Below are 21968 nucleotides of genomic sequence, written 5' to 3'. Positions count from 1 at the left end.
TTGCCATGCAACGAATGCACTAAGAGCTATAAGTGTATGAAAGCTCAATATGAAAACTAAGTGGCTCTGCATCTAATCCTATAATGAAAAATTCCCACTAGTATATGAAAGTGACACCATAGGAGACTCTCCATATGAAAAACATGGTGCTACTTTGAAGCACAAGTGTGGTAAAGGATACCGACAATGCCCCTTCTCTCTTTTTTTTATTTTTTTCCTTTTTTCCTTTTTTCTCTCTCATTGTCCGGAGTCTCATCCCGACTTGTGGGGGAATCATAGTCTCCATCATCCTTTCCTCACCGGGGCACTGCTCTAAAAATGAATAATGATGACCATCACACTCCTATTTACTTATAACTTAAAAGAAAATAAAAATTACAACTCGATACCTATGACAAAGTATAACTCTATATGAATGCCTCTGGCAATGTACCAGGATGTGAAATGATGTACCATAACATGTATGAAAAAGGATGAATGGTGGCTGAGCCACAACTACTATGTCAGCTATATGATCATGCAAAGAAATATGACAATGAATTCTCAAGTCATCAAACAGAAGCGGTGGAAGTTGCATGGCAATATATCTCGGAATGGCCATGGAAAAGCCATAATAGGTAGGTATGGTGGCTGTTTTGAGGAAGATATAATAATGCTTATGTGTGATAGAGCGTATCATATCATGGGGTTTGGATGCACCTGCGAAGTTTGCACCATGTCTCGATGTGAGAAAGGACAATGCACGGTACCGTAGATGCTAGCAAATTGCGGAAAGGTAAGAGTGCTTATATTCCATGGACTCACATTAGTCATAAAGAACTCATATACTTATTGCAAAATTTTATTAGCCCTCGAAGCAAAGTACTACTAGGCATGCCCCTAGGGGGATAGATTGGTAGGAAAAGACCATCACTCGTCCCCGACCGCCACTCATAAGGAAGACAATCAATAATAAATCATGCTCCAACATCATAGCATAACGAGAGACTATACGTGCATGCTTCAGGAATCACAAACCTTAACACTAATATTCTTTCTAACCACAACTGTTTACTAGTACCTCCCACATAATATCATCTCTATATCGTACAACTATTGCAAGGAATCAAACATATCATATTAAGTCATCCATAAGTTTTATGTAGGATTTTATAACTAACCATGCAATTGACCATTTCCTGTTGACTCCCAAAGATTTTGACTACCTTACCACGACAATATCCACTTTTTCTGTTTTGACATGTTTCTGCAGTAGATTTAGAGCAGGATGTCATGCCAGGATTCCAAGGGAGAGAGCTATGTAGCTGATTGCATTGCAGACCCCAAGGTATATGGGGATTTGGAGCACTATTGTTGGATCACGGAGGAAGAAGAAGACTATGATCCGAAAGGAAAGGAAGAGATAAATTCCGATGAAGAGGAAGTCCCAATACCCCAACCTAGGTACATGCACGTGGAGTTCAAAAAGTCAAGTCTTCATAATAAAGCAAAGAAACTAAAGATCAAGTTTATACCTTTTGGTCTGTTGTAGGAAAACAAACAGGAACTACGTAAAAAGATATTAAGGCTTGAGCAAGAGATCAATGACTTAAGGGAGAAAATTTGTATCCTCAAGCGCATGCTGAGGAAGAAGCCTACTACATCAGCAACTCCATCATCAACACCTCCGAAGAAAGAGACATAAATACATGGGTATGTGCACTCCCCTTGGCAAGTGCCAAGCTTGGGGGAGGTACCTTGGTATCGTATCACCATCACATCTTTATCTTTATCATTTTTCTTAGTTCGATCCTTTTGGTTATATCTTAATCCAGTAGAATAAAGTTTTTAGTATGATCTAGCTTTGAGTTTTGTTTCGATCTCTCTCTATGTAATCGAGTCCTTGAGTTATATATAATGAAGAGTAGTTTTGAGTTGAGGGCTTTGTTATTTTTCTACGATCTTGAGGGAATTAAATAAAAGAAAGAATAAAAAGAAATAAAAAGATCATATATTGATCTTATGGGGAGTAATGACTTCACATATAACGAGTATGATGAATACTTCTTGTTGATAGTTGACAATCATAGTTTTGGTCATTGTTGCAATTAATGGGAAGTAATAAATATAGAGGGGCTTCATATATAAATATACTATCTTGGACACCTTTTGTAATTGTGAGCACTCATTAAAATATGACATGCTAAAAAGTTGATGTTGGACAAGGAAGACAACATAATGGGTTATGTTTTCTTATATCAGAATAGAAGTTATATTGTCATGGATCATCCAACATGTTGAGCTTGCCTTTCCCTCTCATGCTAGCCAAATTCTTTGCACCAAGTAGAATAAAGTTTTTCCTTTGAACTAGCATAATGGATACTACTTGTGCTTCCAAACATCCCTTAAACCAGTTTTTCCATGACAGTCCACCATACCTACCTATGGATTGAGTAAGATCCTTCAAGTAAGTTGTCATCGGTGCAAGCAATAAAAATTTCTCTCTAAATATGTATGATCTACTAGTGTGAAGAAAATAAGCCTTATATGAACTTGTGATATGGAAGAAATAAAAGTGACGACCTGCATAATAAAGTTATTTATCACAAGCGGCAATATAAAGTGACGTTCTTTTTCACTAAGATTTTGTGCATCCAACCATAAAAGATCATGACAACCTATGCTTCCCTATACGAAGGGCCTATCTTTTTTTTATCTTCTACCCTTATACAAGAGTCATGCTGATCTTCACCTTTCCTTTTTACAATTTTTCCTTTGGCAAGCACTATGTGTTGGAGAGATCCGGATATATATATATATATCCACTCGGATGTCACCGGTGCGCGTCGGTCCTGAACAAACGGTTTTTAACCCCTTTCCACGATGGCATATGGAACTGTCTCCAAGTGAGTGTGGGCGATAGGGGGGTCCTTCCCACACGACCTAGAAAGCGTCGGGGATAGGGAGCCTTGATGCATACAGTTGTCCTTGTATAACCGTTTCCGATATCTCGAATATCCCAAATGCTTCATCCTTGCTACACATTTGTGCTCGCATTGCCATCACAGTCAGAGTTTTGTGGTTCTGCCTAAAACCAGGTAGATTCTAGGCACGGGAGATTTCCAGGTAGATTCTAGGCAGATTGCAGGCACAGGAGATTTACGATGCCTCGCATATCACAAATAGCTCATGATTATAAACCGTGTATGATAGGTAGACAATCACACATTTAGTTTTTCGGCACCGTATGTTATAGTGTCTGACATCACACATGCTTTGCGAACGGCAACTGTGTGCATGCTTGCACACGTTTCTCTCTGTGAACTGATGAGGACATCAATACCATTGTGATGTAGGGTAGAACCCTAATCGGCCAATCTTTCATGAAAGAAGCGTATCCCGTGATGAACACGAAGAACACAAGGGGGGAAATGAGGGGAAACACGAGAAAATCACTAAACCAACACAAAATAGTCACACATGTGCTAGATCCTCGAGTACATAAGAGATCACACGATCCACAAACAACTAAGGACGATACAAAGGTAGTCGGTCTTCTCCGTGAGGAGGTCTTGATGTTCCTCTCCGCAAGGAGGTCTTGAATCCAAAGGGATATTCTCCGAAGAGGTGGTGCGGTCTCTCTGGTGGACTAGATCCGATGTGTATGAGCAATGCTCTCTCTCTAAATATGAGCTAAACCAATGCTAACCCTAGAAAGTAGGACGAGGTGGAGTATATATAGTCTAGGGGGCGAAGGGGTACACGGGCCTCGGCCCTTACACTATGCGAGGACAGGGGAGGCCGGATGTCCTGGCGTCGGGCCAGATGCCCAGGAGTTCGCGGAGGGCCGGATGTCCGGGCTGGTGAAGCTGGCCATGTTGCTCTCAGGTTCGGGGTTGTCCGGATATCCGGGCTGGCAGCCGGATTTCCGGAGGCTTGGGAAGGGCAGAATGTCCGGGCTGTGGAGGCCGGATGTACGGGGCCTGTAGTGTCCTGGTGGATGAGTGGCTATGGTGGGTCAAGCTCCAGGGGCCGGACGTCCGGGGTCGTGGCCGGATGTCCGGGGCCTAGGAGGTGACCTTGACTCCTTCCGTTGGTTTTCTTCATCCGTGAACTTGTGGGCTTGTACATCTTCACGTGTGTCTTTGGGAGGATCCTTTTGATACCTAATCATGCACAACGTCTTGGTCTTAGGTAGTAGCCATGTCTCTTGCATAGAAAGTGGAAGTTCAGAGAGGAGTGAGTTCACCTTATCTTCGATATCCTTGGCTCGGGCTCTTGTCAATGGTCCAAGTGGTGTCGTTGGAGGTGTAGGTGCGTCCATGGGGATGATCATGGGATGCTCCGCATCATCTCCCCTCCCTTGGGGAAGATCCGACCTCGGATCAAAATCCTCATCACCATGGTAGGGCGAGAGATCTTTGACGTTGAAGATGTCGCTCCCAAAGTACTTGTCTCGTGGAATGTCGTTCTTGTATGCATTGTTGTTGTAGCGTTCGAGCACCTTGAAGGGTCCATCTGCTCGTGGTCAAAGTTTGGACTTGCGTTCATTGGGGAAGCGGTCCTTGTGAAGGTGTAGCCACATAAGATCTCCAATGTTGAACACTATGGGGTGCTTGTTGATGTTGAGCTTGGTCGCAAGTCGATGTACTTGGCGCTTGATGGTTTGCCTGGTATCCTCATGCACCTTCTTGAGATGGTTCACACGTGCACTTGTGTCCATATTGATGCGTTCTTGGAGTGGTAGAGGAAGAATGTCCGATGGTGACAATGGGTTGAATCCGTAAACGACCACGAAGGGGACTTGCCAATAGTTGAGTGTCTTGCGCGGTTGTAGGCGTACTTGGCAATCAGTAGGCACGGCTGCAAGATTTCCCTACAAAATAGATGTGCAATATGCGAAGTATCATCTATCTTGTGGCAAGATATGGAATGAGCTGTGTTGGAGAATCGGTTCACAACAACAAAGATGGAATCCTTTCCACTCCTATTGCTAGGCAACCCAAGCACAAAATCCCTACTAAAATCCTCCCATGGTTGATATGGAATTGGAAGTGGCATGTAAAGGCCAAGATACTGAGCTTTGCGCTCAGCTTGGTGACATGTAGAGCATTGGTTGGTGAAGCGATTGACGACGCGAAGCATCGTGGGACAAAAATAGTGCTTGGAGAGTGTAGCAAGTGTCTTGTCATGTAAAAAGTGGATGAGTAGTAGGGAACCTTGTTAGGAAGGGGAACTACGAGGATGATGTCGATTTGGTGCTTAATGCCTCGTAGAGGAGGTGGACCCGGAGGTAGCTCCTCGGGGAAAACATCTTGAAATTCCTGGAAAAGAGAAGATAACACTAAAGGTAGAGTGTGAGAGGTGTTAGCTTTTGATGCCTCGTCATTGCACGAAAGGTCATAGTGCATGACACTAGATGGGTTCTCACACACTTCTCTCATCTCATGTGTGGTAGCAAATAGGACTAAGTTCTTCTTTTCGCTCATCGTGGAGGCGCTCGATTTGGTCTTGTGGCGCTCACTCTCTTTTTGGTGGCTCTCTCTCTCACTATTCTCTCCATGATGGGTGTCTTGCTTGTCGGCGATCACTTGGCTTGGAGAGATGGGACAAAGTACATACTTATTTCCCTTCATCTTGAAGATGTAGTGGTTCATTCGGCCCTTGTGGATGACTCCTCTATCAAATTGCAATGGGCGTCCAAGGAGAAGGTGGCAAACGGTCATTGGAACGACATCACACTCCAATGTGTCTTCGTAACCTCTGATGTTGAAGGAGACGTGTACTTGATGCTCGACTTGGATAGTGTCGGGGTCGCTAAGCCATTTAACTTTGTATGGATGAGGATGCTTCATCTTTTTCAATTGGAGCTTGGAGCATTGTTCTTCACTTGCGAGATTATGACAACTCCCTCCATCGATGATGACGTTGTCGGACCTTCCATTGATTCCGGCCTTGGTGTGGAATATGTGGCATCTTTGGTCTTCTTCTTGTTGATGTTGAAGAGTCAAGACCTTGGAGACAACTAGAGCGTGACTTGAATCTTCGTCACAAAAGACTTGATCTTCTTCTTCTTTGGTCACGCGCCGGTGCATTGCCACTTGCTCAAGGGATTTCATCTCCTCTTCACTCATGGAGTCATGGGTACCGTCGTTGTTGAGGATCATGGTGTGCTTGTTTGTACACTCAAAGGACTTGTGGCCTCGACCTCCACATGTGAAGCATTTGAAGGAACATGTCTTGTCGGTCTTATCGGTTGCGGTAGATGATGATGAAACTCTCGGATTGAAGTTGCTTTTAGAAGGAGGATGACTCGGGTTAGTCGAAGATGTTGGAGTCGTTGAAGCGTGATTGTTGGAGAAGCCATAGGACTTGGATGAGAACTTGGCATAATTGAAGTCATCTTGCACTTGACGTTCCGCATTGGTAGCTTGATGCACTAGCTCGATGAGGGTCGAGTATGGTTGGAAGTCGGCGATCTTCTTGATAGGGTGGTTGAGTCCATTCAAGAAACGTGTCATAGTTTGCTCATCATCTTCCGTGACGTGGGCTCTTATCATGGCAATCTCCATCTCCTTGTAGTACTCATCAACGCTCTTGGTTCCTTGCTTGAGTAGTTGAAGTTTCTTGAAGAGGTCACGGTTGTAGTAGGTAGGCACAAAGCGTGCTCTCATGACATCCTTCATTTGCGCCCGAGTAGTGATGGGTGGTTCACCTCTTGCCTCTCGGCGCTCGATAACTTGTTCCCACCAAATGAGGACATAGTCTTGGAACTCAAGGGATGCCATCGCGATCTTCTTCTCTTTGTCGTAGTTGTACAAGCGGAAGATTTTGTCGACCTTCAATGCCCATGAAAGATACTCTTCGGGATCTATGCTTCCATTGAACCTAGGGATGGTGAACTTGAGTTTCCCGTAGCGTTGCTCTTCATTGTGTTGGGGTTGGGGATGATGACGCCCATGTTGTTGATGATTGTCAAGCTCGTGTTGCTCTTGGTGACGAGGGTTGTCAACCTCATGTTGCTCTTGTCGTGGAGGATTTCCATTGTCTTCATGGTCTTGATGAACTTAATGTTCTTGGCGAGCTTGTGGATGATCTTGTCGATCTCGAGGAGGAACATGACGATGCACGCGAGCTTAAAATCTTCTTTCTTGAACCTCTTCGTGAAGTGCTTCCTCTTGTTCACGATCTTGTCGGCCTCGGTTGGCTACAACTCGACTTGCATCTTGGAGGGCTTGTTGCGCCTCAAGTGCTTGAGCATCACGGAGTTGTTGTTCTTGACGTTGTGCCTTGGCATCTTGTGCTTCTTGGTGTAGACGCGCGCGCTCTTCCTCTTCATGTTGGCGTTGTCGTTGTCGTTCTTGTGCCAGCGCAAAAGCCTCTTGGGTTTGACATTGTCGGTGCTCTTGAGTGTTGGTGTCGCGTAGAGGATTGTGATTGCTTCACGATCGTTGTGCGCGGCACGACGTAGAGTGTTCGATGTCGGTGTACTTGAGCCGGAGAGGGTGAAGTCGGAGTGTCGACTTGAGCGAGTCCTTGATGACGATGAAGTGGAAGAAGAGCGGTTGAGCAACAAAGCGCAAATCTCGTCCATTCTTGCGTTATTGTCTTGCTTGTGATCGTCGAGCTTGTGGTCGAAGTAGTCCCTTGTACGTTGCTCAGAGGGTCGCAAGTCGGCGGCGAGGTTGTCGATGCGTTCACTCATTGCTTGTTGCTCTTGATGCAAAGCACGTTGCGCACCAAAGAGGTGGCTCTTGGTGACGTAGGAGTTCATGTCGTCGTCGTGCTCAATGAAGAGTGGGTTGGTAGAAGTACTAGCCCTATCCATCATTCCAAGAGAAAAATTGAGAGGTAGAAAGAGAAGAACGAATACCAAAAGTACCTTAACCGAAGTTGAAAGTGGATCAATGATAACTCCAATGTGGACAAGGAAATAGCACAATTGGTACCAATTCTTGTCGGTTTCTCACACCTACACAAGAAAAACCTATGGTGGAGCTTGGTTAGGATGGTGGCACAAAATTTGATGCAATTGTAAGTGAGCTTCAATAATGTTGGAAAAGATTCCCAAGATTGCAATGCAACAAGTAGACCAAGAAATACAAGGTACACGGAAACACACATGCAAAAAGATAAGTGGGGTTGGGCAACCAAGGATCAGCCAAAATGTGCAATCCACAAAAATGCTCTTGTTGCACAACACTAGAGAGACGCTAGCATGATTGCGCAATAGGTGGATACAAAGACTCGTGCACAACCTACTAAGCAAAAATGCAACGACTACTATCCCAAGTATGATCTATGCAAGGTGTTTCTATGAGATGATCCAAGATGATCCAGTATGACAAACTTAATGTTGTATGATGCTATGGTTCTTGCTTAAAAGCTCTTTGCTTATCTCTCCCTTCTTCTTAAAAGCTTGTTTGGCTCTTTTTTGTTTGAGCATTTTTCTCATGCAATGCTTGACGATCCAAGATAGCGATTGTGTATGTGATGACAACCTTGTGACACAAGAGATGATACCAAGATATGCAACAATTATGTATGTATGTTATGGGAAGTATGATCACTAATGTTCACAAGTCTCGTTGCCGGCAATACTCAACGGCTAGTCTCGATGGGTAAGCGACGCAAAGGAATAATCTATGATGGCTACCAAAATAATGGCAAGAGTGATATGTCCAATACCAAGATGAGGTTACCGTTTCTTTGGTTCCTCGTTCGTATGCAAGAATGGATGATGGTGATCAAATGGGTAGCACGAATACCAAGATGTAGTCGAGGAGGTCGCTGTTGATGACGTGTCTGTGGCGAAGATGATCGGCGGTGATGTTGATGTTGACCCGTACCTAAATAGCCGAAACACAAGTAGGACAGGGAACTGCAACTCAAATTCTCAAAGAAAAATTGGAGAAAAGTTGTCGGAATTGGTAGTGGCAAGCGATGGTGGTGTATGTGGTATATGGCGGTGCTATGCGGAAGTGGTGGTGGTATGCGGAAGTATATGTGGGCACCGGAACACAATTTGGCGAAATATGGACGGTAAACGGGGTGGTGGATGGAGATGTTGCTGCCAGGGGCCGGATGTCCGGGCTGTTGGGACGGATGTCCGGGATCTGGATCCGGACGAACTCCGCGTGGACGGTGGAAAATCCAGGAAAAATTCGGAGGAATTTGTGGATGGAAATTGGGGGAAAGTGGATGGAAAGCTAGATCTACCTGCAACACACGAAATCTGCAGATCAAATCCAACAAAACTTCATCACACCAACAAATCACAATAAACATTTGGGGCTATTTTGTGGGGAATTTTCGAATTCGGGACAAAATCAACAAAAACTAGGCTAGCAACACAACGGGGAGGCTCTGAAATCGTGATCAACGTGGCTCTCGATACTATGATGATGTAGGGTAGAACCCGAATCGTCCGATCTTTTAATATTGGAGCGGATCCCGCGATGAAAACAAAGAACACAAGAGGGAAAACGAGGGGAAACACGAGAGGAAACACGAAAAAAATCACTAAACCAACACGAAATAGTCACACATGTGCTAGATCCTCGATTAGATAAGAGATCACACGATCCACGGACAACTAAGGATGATACAAAGGTAGCCGGTCTTCTCCGTGAGGAGGTCTTGATGTTCTTCTCCGCAAGGAGGTCTCAAATCCAAAGGGATCTTCCCCAAAGAGGGGTCGCGGTCTCTCTCATGGAGTAGATCCAATGTGGATGTGCAATGCTCTATCTCTAAATATGAGCTAAACCAATGCTAACCCTAGAAAGTAGGACGAGGTGGAGTATATATAGTCTAGGGGAGTGAAGGGGTACACGGGCCTCGGCCCTTACACTTTGCGCAAAACAGGGGAGGCCGGACGTCCGGGCGTTGGGTCGGATGTCCGGGCATTCACGGAGGGCCGGATGTCCGGGCTGTGGAGGCCGGATGTCCGGGCTGGTGAAGCTGGCCATGTTGCTCACGGGTTCGGGGGTGTCTCGTGTGGGGACCCCGACTCATAAGTCGAGATCACCGAATGCACGTGTACAGTGATCCCAGAGATCAATGCTCACTGAACACACAAAAGCTGAATAACAAGAGTCTTACATCCATACATACTGTCTTACACAAATCATGACCATTATGGTCAAGTCTTACATAGATAAAGCCTTAAGGGCTGAACATCAAATGAAACACAAGCAGCGGAAATCTTCGTCGATAAGTGGAACCCATGCCATCTGCCTTAACCCTACAGACATTCTGACTGGGAAGCGTCCTAGTTTACAGGTTCGTCTCCAAAGAATTCTTCTTCGAACTCCTGTTCTTCCATGCCTGGCCAATTAAATAACCAGTGGGCAAGCCAATGAGTACTTTGAATGTACTTGCAAGCAACCCATGTTTTGGTTCAAGATACAACAATGCATGATATAGGTAAATTTTTGCGGAAAGCTAGTTTTGAGTGCAATGACAAGTTCAACAACGTGTAAGACATGAATCAGGAGAATTCAAGTAACCATGAGGACAGGCTACAGATATCAACATAAATAGAGTGGGCACCAACCCAACTCAATCATGTCAAGTCCTTGACTTGACCCAAGTAGTTCTTCCCACTTATCCAACACACACACTGGTTTGTAAACACGTGGACGTAGTTTAAGCAGCACCGCCCAACTGTCATGGCCGCCCTACCTGGCACGACCACGTCCCGAGAGAGAGCACCAACTCCCCCCCGTCACTAGTAATGCGGGCTCCAAGCTAGTACCGACCTAAGTAATCAATAATGCCCTTTCCCATATAAGGGTAGAGTGGTTGCACATGTAAGGTTGGGACAGTCGACAAATCTTAAATCTAATCCGTTTTCGAAACAACACCCACTTGCCTCGGTACACCACTTCGTCATCAAGTGGTTACCCATCTCATTGTCTCCCTTAGGTATAAGTGGCACCTGATGGGGTTTTCGAAAAGTCTTTTGAAAATACTTTGCCTTCATCATCATGCATATACCCGTCCCTTTTTGTAGCACTACTTAGCATCCTATCTACTCCCACCGGCATAACCCTCATAAGAAGGTAGGGTCATGCACAATGCAAGTATCAACGAGGAAGTAATAGAGGCAACCCATCAAAGTGGTTACCATCTCATCATGATTCCGATGCAACACTAATAAAGTGCTATATGACATGCATAAAAAGGGTTTCATAGACATGGTTAAAGGGCTACTTGCCTGGCTCAGCAAAATCTTCTAGGTCTTCAAAGTCTTCTGGTCCAACTCCTTCGTCAGCAACACAATCTATTGTCGCAAAATAATAACGAGAAAATAAGGCAATAATTAAACAAAAAAACTAAAGTGCTCAGAAAAATGTCAACTTATTTTTGTTAAATACTAGGTTGAAAACTAAGAAGGGGAAAATTCCTAGGTTTGGATTTGGAGTAGCAGAATAGGAGAAATGGGTTTTCAAAGGTTTATTCAAATGCTTAAAATCACATTTAAATATTTACAGTGAAGAAAAGGTTGTTGGATTTGAATGAAAGTTGCACCATTAAATAGGTTGCAATACTTTAGGAATTTAGGAATTGGAATTAATTTATTTGGACATATATTTTATCCTGTGGAATTTTTGGAAACGTGACTGAAAAAGAAAAAAGGGGAAGGAGCACTGTGCCTGCTGGGCCAGAACAGCCGCAGCACAGCAGGCCCAGCCAGAGAGGCGGCCCAGCGCACTGGTGCACGCGCGCGTGCCAGGTTTAAACCTGACGGGCGGGGCCCAGGCGCAGAGAGAGAGAGGGGGGCGATGAAGTGGAGAGGCTGATAGGCGGGGCCCGCCTGTCATCCCTAACCCTGAGTCCAGGCGGCTGGCGAGCTTACCGGCGACGATGCAGGGCACGGTGAGGTCGGGCGAGGGCACGGCTGGGCTCAGCGTTGTGTCGCCGTTCGGGTGGATGTGGTGGACGTCACCAGAGTTGCCTGGTTCGCCGGCGACGAGGTCTTGCGGCGGAGGAGCTTCGGGTGTCGACGGTTCTGGCTGACTCCGGCTGCAAACGAGGCGGGGAAGAGAGGGGAAATGATCAGTGGGAGGAGGCGGTTTCAGATCGGGGCAGAGGAGGAGCGGGGGAAGCCTGTACCTCGCGAACTCCGGCGAGCCAAAGCCGCGGAGCGGGAGCTCGATCTCGAGCTCGGGCGGCTCTGGAGACGAACTGGGGGTGCAGGGGGATGATTAGGGGAGTGAGAGAGTGAGTGGTGAGGAGAGAAGGGCTCGGGGAGGCCTTTAAATAGGCGTACGGCGAGGTGCCGTGGACTCATGCGCCGGAGAGCTCCTGCTCGTCGCCACAGGGCTCGGGAGTAGCTGGCGCCGTGTCTGGGGTGTTCCTGGGCATGGACTACGCCAAGGGGAGCTAAGGGAGAGAGCGGGGAGAGGTCAGAGACGCGCGCGTGTGAGCCGCTCCATTGGCGCACTCGGGCGGCCTCTGTTCGCTAGCGCGGAGGCGCGGGGAGGAGGAGAGAGAAGGGGGCCGACCGTGTAGCGTGCTGCGGACGCCGAGGCGCATCGGCAGGCGCGCGGGGGAGGCCCGAGGTGGCCGGACGTGGTTGGAAGGGGGCGGCTACAGTGCGGGAGCGCACTGTAGCGCGCTCCAGAGCGCCCAAATGGCCGGCATGGCCATTCTTTATGCATGGTGAGCGCGTCCTTTGATGTCTAGCCGGTCTAGGGGTGATTAAAGTAATGGGGTGGTGCATTGGATGCCATGGATGGCCACTGGGGTGAGGGGACATGAAGAAGAAGTGTGCAAATGGGCTGTCCAGAGAGAGAAAGTGGGGTTTCACCCATACAATAAGTGAGCTGTTGATTTTCCCTTGTTACTGGAGGTGAAAGGGGACTAGGAGGAGCTGTGGTAAAAAGTTGAGCTCAAGGAGATTAGTGGAAGGGGTCAAAATGGTGTTTTGGAAAAATGGCAAAAGGTGTTTGATAAAGGTTTTGGCAAGCAAATGAACTCCAATTGCCATGATACTTAACAGGATGGAATGACACTTATAAATAGGGTGTGCCACCAAATTTGAGCTCATTTGGGAAAGTTGCCTATGTAACTTTGGTAAACCCTAGAAATTAGCAGAAATAGACTTGTGTAGATCTAGTTGAGCATAACACTTCTCCTTGATTCACTACTTGGTGTAGTGGCCTCATTTGGCCATGTGAAGATGCTCACAAAATTTGGGGTCAAAGAGAGAAAGTTGGTAGTACAAACTTGTTCAAATTTGGTTCTGGTCAGAGAGGGTTTTGGGGCATTTTGGTGAACCAAAATGACTTTAATTGACTTGACGCTTTTCAAGGTGATCACAACATGCATTTGTGACTTTCTGGATTTTTCTTGGATTTTTATGAAAATATTTCCTGTAGAAATATTTCAAATCCTTGAAATGGGCAGAAATGGTTTTGGGAGGTTTTGTCCAATATTTTGATCATGGCCATATGTTGAAACTCTTATATATGGGAAATATGTGCCCACTGAGTTTCCCTGATTTTTGTCAAATATTTTTGAATCAATAAAATAATTTTTCCCTATTAAAGACCATTTCTGGCCTTAAGAAAAAGCCTTTAAATAAAATAGGAAAATAACTTTTAAAATTATATTTTTGGGGTTTATGGGTATCCTATATCTAGTAGGAGTCAAAAATACTTTTGGAAATATTTTTGCTGCCCTTAATTAAGTACTTGCAGTGCAAATCTCAATTCAAGGGTTTTTGGAAATCTAATTTTAGAAAATACTTTTTGGCCAAATTATTTTTGTAAGAAAATACTACATTGCACTATACACATGGCATGATCATTGGGCAGAAGTTTGAGGCAAGTAGATGAAATATAGAGGGTGAAATTGTTGACTTTGTAGAGCACTTCAAAATCACAGAGAGAAAAACCAACTCCAAAATAAAAAGCCAAATAATGCAAAAGTTTTTGTTGGTCCAAATTTTCATGCTTTATTAATGCAAATGAAGTGTTACAAAATGCAGGGTGTGACAGACCTACCCCCCTTACAAGAATCTCGTCCCCGCGATTCCTAAACTAGGCTTTAAGGAGATATGGAAACTCGGATCTAAGGTAGTCTTCACGTTCCCAGGTTGCTTCTGCTTCAGTGTAGTTGCTCCACTGGACCTTGAGGTACTTGATTGTGCGGCTTCGAGTGCGTCGTTCGGCCTCATCCAAAATGCAGATGGGTCTCTCGTGGTAGGTCAAATTGGGCTGAAGGTCAATGTCTTGGTGATCGACGTCCTTGTAAAGATCAGGCTTGTCTGGGACTTGGAGACACTTCCGGAGTTGTGACACGTGGAATACATTGTGCACATCGGATAGATCAGGTGGCAGTTCCAACTGGTAAGCCACTTCTCCATGTCGTGCGGTGATCTTGAAGGGGCCCATAAATCTTGGTGCGAGCTTTCCCTTAACGTGGAAACGCTGGGTTCCCTTAAGAGGAGTTACTCGCAGGTATACATGGTCTCCGACTTGGAAGTCTACTTGTCGGCGACGAGTGTCAGCATAGCTCTTCTGTCTCGACTTGGCGGTCTTCAGTTGCTCTCTGACTAGCTGAACTTGCTCTTCTGCTTCACGGAGGATATCGGGCCCAAATACTAGCCCTTCTCCGGTTTCTGACCAATTGAGGGGTGTGCGACACTTGCGTCCATACAACACCTCAAATGGTGCCATCTGGAGGCTTGACTGATAACTGTTGTTGTAGGAGAACTTGGCAAAAGGGAGGCAATCTTCCCACCTAGCTCCATATGCTAAGATACAGGCTCGGAGCATGTCTTCGAGTATCTGATTCACTCGTTCTGTCTGACCTCCGGTCTGTGGGTGGAAAGCAGTGCTGAAAGATAACTTGGTCCCCATGGCCTCTTGGAACTTTTTCCAGAACCTAGAGGTAAACTAGGTTCCTCGGTCTGACACGATCTCCTTGGGAACACCATGAAGGCTTATGATTCTGTTGATGTATAGAGTTGCTAGCTGGTTGCCATCATAGGTAGTCTTCACAGGAATGAAATGGGCTACTTTAGTCAAATGATCGACTATGACCCAGATGGAGTCATGTACCTTGTTTGACCTAGGTAGTCCAGTGATGAAATCCATTCCGACTTTATCCCATTTCCACTCGGGAACCTTGAGTGGTTGGAGCAATCCAGCAGGTCGCTGATATTCAGCTTTGACCCTTTGGCATACATCACACTTTGCAAAATAGGTGGCAATCTCCCTTTTCATCCCGTGCCACAAAAATCTTTCCTTCAGGTCTTGATACATCTTGGTTCCTTCGGGGTGGATGGAATATGGGGTGTCATGAGCTTCTTGCAAGATCAAATTCTTGAGCTCAATCTTGTTGGGTACGCAAATGCGATTCCCAAACCACACGATTCCTTGCTCATCCTCTGAGAATCCCGGGCCTTGCCTGCCTTGATCTTCCTCTTGATGCCTTCAATACTCTCGTGTCCCTTCTGAGCTTCCTTAATATCATCCATCAGGGTAGGCTTGACTTCAAGGTTGGCTAAGAATCCTGGTGCAACCAGTTCCAACCTGAAGCCTTCATGTTCTACATACAAGGCGGGTAGCCTTTCCTTAAGCATAGCATTCAAGGAACAAGCATTCCTGCTTAATGCATCTGCTACCACATTAGCCTTCCCAGGGTGGTATTGAACACTGAGGTCATAATCCTTGATCAACTCTAGCCATCTTCTTTGCCTCATGTTCAATTCCTTCTGAGTGAAAATATACTTCAGACTTTTATGATCTGTGTATATCTCACACCGCTTCCCTAGGAGGTAATGTCGCCATGTTTTCAGGGCATGAACTACAGCTGCCAACTCGAGGCCATGAGTAGCATAGTTCTCTTCATGAGGTCGTAGTTGCCTTGAAAGGTAAGCTACGACTCTGCCTTTTTGCATCAGAACACCTCCCAGTCCGGTTCTTGACGCATCACAATATATCACAAACTCCTTGTGTATATCTGGTGTGGCCAGAACTGGGGCGGTAGTCAGTCTCTTCTTCAGCTCCTGGAAGCTCTCTTCACACTTCGGCGTCCATTCAAACTTCTTGTCCTTCTTCAAGAGTTGAGTCATGGGTCGGGCAATGCTTGAGAATCCTTCAACGAACTTGCGGTAATATCCCGCGAGTCCGAGGAAGCTTCTGACTTCCTTCACATTGCTTGGGGATTGCCATTCTGTCACGGCTTCAATCTTAGTGGGATCGACCGACAATCCCTCTTCGGTCAAAACATGACCCAAGAATCCAACTTCACGCAGCCAAAATTCGCACTTGCTGAACTTGGCATACAGTTGGTGCTCTCGAAGCTTGTCTAGGACCATCCTCAAGTGTTGCTCGTGCTCTTCTTCCGTCTTCGAAAAGACAAGAATGTCATCAATGAAGACAACGACAAACTTGTCCAAATATTCCATGAAGACCTTATTCATGAGATACATGAAGTAAGCTGGGGCATTGGTCAATCCGAAGGACATGACCGTGCACTCGTACAGGCCATATCTGGTTACAAATGTCGTCTTCGGAATATCTTTTGGTCTGATTTTCAGCTGGTAATACCCAGATCTGAGGTCGATCTTGGAGAACACCTTGGCCCCATTGAGTTGATCAAACAGATCTTCAATCTTGGGAAGTGGATACTTGTTCTTGATTGTAACTTCATTGAGGGAGCGGTAGTCAATGCATAAGTGGATGGTACCGTCCTTCTTTGCCACAAACAGAACAGGTGATCCCCATGGGGAGGCACTAGGGCAGATAAATCCTTTCCTCAACTGCTCTTCCAATTGCTTCTTAAACTCTGCTAACTCTTCCGATCCCATTCTATAAGGCTTCTTATAGATGGGTCCTGCTCCGGGCATGAGCTCGATGATGAACTCAATGTCTCAGTCAGGAGGCATTCCCGGTAGCTCATCAGGAAAGACATCGGGGTATTCGCATACTATCGGCACTTGCTCCATTCCAACTTCTGATAGACATTTGACTTGGGCACCTTGAGTAGAGGAGGGGTCGGGGGCAACCTTAACTTCGACTCCTTGGTCATTGGTCACAGTGACGGTCCGGTTGGCATAATCTAACAAGCCTTGGTGCTTGATGAGCCAATCCATTCCTAAGATCACATCCAAGACTTGCGATCTTAAGATGATAAGGTCTTCTTGGAAGTCTACCCCATTAATGACAATCCCGACTCCTTTACATCCTATCTTGGCTCTCATCTCTGCTCCGGGGGTTTGTACCACCATAGGGTTATTCAGGGGTGTAGGGGTCATGCCACTTTTTAATGCAAACTTTTGGGTGACAAATGAATGCGTGGCTCCAGAATCAAACAAGACAGTTGCAGGTGTTGAGTTGACAAGGAACGTACCCAACACGACGTCCGGGTCTTCCTGGGCTTCTTCAGCAGTGACATGATTCACACGACCCCTGCCGTTGTTGGGTGGGTTGCGGGGAGCTTGGTTCCTTAGTGGCATTCCACGGCCTTGTCCTGGGTCCTGCGCATTGGGGCGCGGGGCGTCGGGCTTCTTGTTGGGGCAATTCTTGGAGTAGTGTCCTGGCTGACCACATCCAAAGCAAGAGACTTGGTTGGGGTTGCTGCTCTTGCCGGCATTGTTATTGGGGTTGTTGTAAGCTGTCCTGGGGTTGGCATACTGCTGGGGTGGATAGTTGGTGCGGGGTGCAGGAGCTCTTGGCTGCTGATAAGTTGGCTTGACCGGGGCTGGCTGCCACGGGCGAGGCTTCTGGTTGCTGGAGCTACCCTTGCTGATCATCTTGCGCTTACGGATGTCATCCAAAGCACATCGCTTATCTTCAAGCACGAGTGCCTTGTTCACCAGATCAGGAAAGGTCGGGCAGTCACACACAACAAGCGAGTACTGCAGAGTCTGGTTAACGCCTTCCATGAAGCGCTCCCTTTTGGCAGCATCAGTGCTGACATCTTTAGGGGCATACCCTGAGAGAACACTGAACTTCTGCATGTACTCCTTGACAGTGCTACTACCTTGCTTCAGGGCTCGGAACTCACGCTTCCTGATGGCCATGATTCCGGAAGGAATGTGGGCTTTGCGGAATTCTGCCTTGAAGTCATTCCAAGTGATGTTTCGCTCGGCATGCATGGCCTTGAATCCATCCCACCAAGCTCTAGCAGTTCCCTCGAGACATTGAGCAGCATATGCCACCTTCTCACGGTCCTCAGTGCATCCGACTAGTTCCAGCAGATCGTCAATGGTGCGGACCCAGTCGTCTGCATCCAGGGGTTCAGTAGTCTCGATGAAGGTGGGTGGTGCATGCTTCTTGAACTCCACCAACGTGGAACGTCCATTGTCGTTTCCCGCCGGCTAGCGGTTGACAGGTTGAGCAATCATCTGGAGGGTTGCAGTGTTGGCTTGGTGTTCCTCTCGGAAGGCTTGGAGAAGCTGAGCCATGTCCATGTTTGGAGGTGGTGGCCGTGGTGGAACTTGTCCTTGGGTTTGGTCCTGACTGGCTCCTTCTCCGGCTTCTTGCTGCTAGGTAGAGGTACCAGTACGAGTTACAACAGGCATCCTGTTGGAGCGGTCAAGGTCTCATGATTGGGAAAGATGGGAAAAGCAATATACATGGGATGCCTAGTAAGGGGGTTGGTATGACACCAATTGTTTTCATGCAAGGGCCAAAAGGCCAAACACATTCATTGAAATCCAAATGGGTGATGTAGTCTCTTACAAGTTCCCGAAGGAAAGCACGACGTCCATCAAACACATCAAAGCAAACACAACACTACATGGTTTCATATGAACCATTACAAGGACTCAACTTCGCATAGGGGTACACGACCTATCCTACCGTAGGGGTTGCTAACGGGAATATCCGGGTTGCGAATGATGCCTAAGTGGTAGAATGCTCGGTCGCGTAGTCTGGCTCTTCTGGTTCTTCCTCCTCATCATCGGTGGCCTGACTTTCCTCTTCACTTGAAGGGGTGGGGGAGTGAAGGAGCTCAACACGGCATTGCTTTGCCGGTGGTGTGAAGAGCTTGCGGTATTCCTTTGCGCTCATGCGGTGTTGCTGTGGTGGTTCTCCATCCTTTGGGGGTGTTCCACCTCTGTATGCGATTGCGGTTTGACCAGGGGAAGCACCTTCCTCCTTGATCCTATCCGTCTTCTCTTGTGCTTGGCGAAGAAGTGCCTTGGTCTCATGAAGTTCCTTTCAGAGCTTCATCGATTCCGAGGCCAAGAGATGTGCCAAACTATCGGCACAAAGGCTGAAGTAGGTCTGGAATCGGAGTGGAAGTCCTTCTTCTAATGGTGGAGCTGGTGCACTGCTCTCATCCTCACCTTCCTTCCGATAAGGCAAGAAGCGGGTTGCCAACTCATCTGCCATCTCTGGAAGGAGGTCTCGGAGGCGGGTGAGTGCCTTGAGGATTGCCGTCTCGACGGCAAGAACCAGTGTTGCCATCTGGGGTCCCTCGAAGAACCAGCTTGTTGGAGAGTCATTAGCCTTCACGATCACTTCCACATGATACTCCATCTCGGTGTCATTGATCCAATGCTCATGGTAGGTGAAAATGGGGGCTCGGTGAAACTGGCACTTCTTGAGGCTATCCTCGAGAAGCACGGGAAATCCGGTGGTCAGGAACTCTTCGGGTACGGCAGCCATCTACAAAGGTTGAATAGGGGAGGTCAATATGGAAAATATACCTCGGGCTTGGTAAGCTTAGAAAAGAAGAGAAGTTTAGAAGGTCTCAAGCTAACTAACGTCCATGCTAACTAAGGCTTCCTACAGTCAGGATGGCTCTGATACCAGCTCTGTGGGGACCCCGACTCATAAGTCGAGATCACCGAATGCACGTGTACAGTGATCCCAGAGATCAATGCTCACTGAACACACAGAAGCTGAATAACAAGATTCTTACATCCATACATACCGTCTTACACAAATCATGACCATTATGGTCAAGTCTTACATAGATAAAGCCTTAGGGGCTGAACATCAAATGAAACACAAGCAGTGGAAATCTTCGTCGATAAGTGGAACCCATGCCATCTGCCTTAACCCTACAGGCATTCTGACTGGGAAGCATCCTAGTTTACAGGTTCATCTCCAAAGAATTCTTCTTCGAACTCCTGTTCTTCCATGCCTGGCCAATTAAATAACCAGTGGCAAGCCAATGAGTACTTTGAATGTACTCGCAAGCAACCCATGTTTTGGTTCAAGATACAACAATGCATGATATAGGTAAATTTTTGCGGAAAGCTAGTTTTGAGTGCAATGACAAGTTCAACAACGTCTAAGACATGCATTAGGAGAATTCAAGTAACCATGAGGACAGGCTACATATATCAACATAAATAGAGTGGGCACCAACCCAACTCAATCATGTCAAGTCCTTGACTTGACCCAAGTAGTTCTTCCCACTTATCCAACACACACACTGGTTTGTAAACACGTGGACGTAGTTTAAGCAGCACCGCCCAACTGTCCTTGACCGTGGACACAGCTATTCGAATAGTTTTACACTCTGCAGAGGTTGCACACTTTACCCACAAGATCCAGGGAACTTCCGTGTCATCCACGACACGCGATACCTCAAGTACCCGGGGTAAGCACCCGATCACTATCTTTCCCTAGACGACACTAACAAGGAGTCCACTCGTTGTTCCGTATCCTCACGATGCACATCATACGAGACTCACTCGAGATCGTAACATCCGAGAGGGGACACAACGGTGTATCCGGTGCCCTGTGAAAACAGTCATGGCCGCCCTACCTGGCACGACCTCGTCCCGAGAGAGAGCACCAACTCCCCCCTGTCACTAGTAATGCGGGCTCCAAGCTAGTACCGACCTAAGTAATCAATAATGCCCTTTCCCATATAAGGGTAGAGTGGTTGCGCATGTAAGGTTGGGACAGTCGACAAATCTTAAATCTAATCTGTTTTCGAAACAACACACACTTGCCTCGATACACCACTTCGTCACCAAGTGGTTACCCATCTCATTGTCTCCCTCGGGCATAAGTGGCACCCGATGGGGTTTTCGGAGTCTTCTGAAAATACTTTGCCTCCATCATCATGCATATACCCGTCCCTTTTCGTAGCACTACTTAGCATCCTATCTACTCCCACCGGCATAACCCTCATAAGAAGGTAGGGTCATGCACAATGCAAGTATCAACGAGGAAGTAATAGAGGCAACCCATCAAAGTGGTTACCATCTCATCATGATTCCGATGCAACACTAATAAAGTGCTATATGACATGCATAAAAAGGGTTTCATAGACATGGTCAAAGGGCTGCTTGCCTGGCTCAGCAAAATCTTCTGGGTCTTCAAAGTCTTCTGGTCCAACTCCTTCGTCAGCAACGCAATCTATCGTCGCAAAATAATAATGAGAAAATAAGGCAATAATTAAACAGAAAAACCAAAGTGCTCAGAAAAATGTCAACTTATTTTTGTTAAATACTAGGTTGAAAACTAAGAAGGGGAAAATTCCTAGTTTTGGATTTGGAGTAGCAGAATAGGAGAAATGGGTTTTCAAAGGTTTATTTAAATACTTAAAATCACATTTAAATATTTACAGTGAAGAAAAGGTTGTTGGATTTGAATGAAAGTTGCACAATTAAATAGGTTGCAATACCTTAGGAATTTAGGAATTGGAATTAATTTATTTGGACATATATTTTATCCTGTGGAATTTTTGGAAACGTGACTGAAAAAGAAAAAAGGGGAAGGAGCACTGTGCCTGCTGGGCCAGAACAGCCGCAGCGCAGCAAGCCCAGCCAGAGAGGCGGCCCAGTGCACTGGTGCACGCGCGCGCGCCAGGTTTAAACCTGACGGGCGGGGCCCAGGCGTCAGCGAGAGGGAGGGGGGCAATGAAGGGGAGAGGCTGACAGGCGGGGCCCGCCTGTCATCCCTAACCCTGAGTCTAGGCGGCTGGCGAGCTCACCAGCGATGATGCAGGGCACGGCGAGGTCGGGCGAGGGCACGGCTGGGATCAGCGTCGTGTCGCCATTCGGG

Source organism: Triticum aestivum, chromosome 6A (genome assembly GCF_018294505.1).
Source record: "Triticum aestivum cultivar Chinese Spring chromosome 6A, IWGSC CS RefSeq v2.1, whole genome shotgun sequence".
Taxonomy (NCBI): domain Eukaryota; kingdom Viridiplantae; phylum Streptophyta; class Magnoliopsida; order Poales; family Poaceae; genus Triticum; species Triticum aestivum.
Note: the sequence above shows the minus strand (reverse complement) of the source record.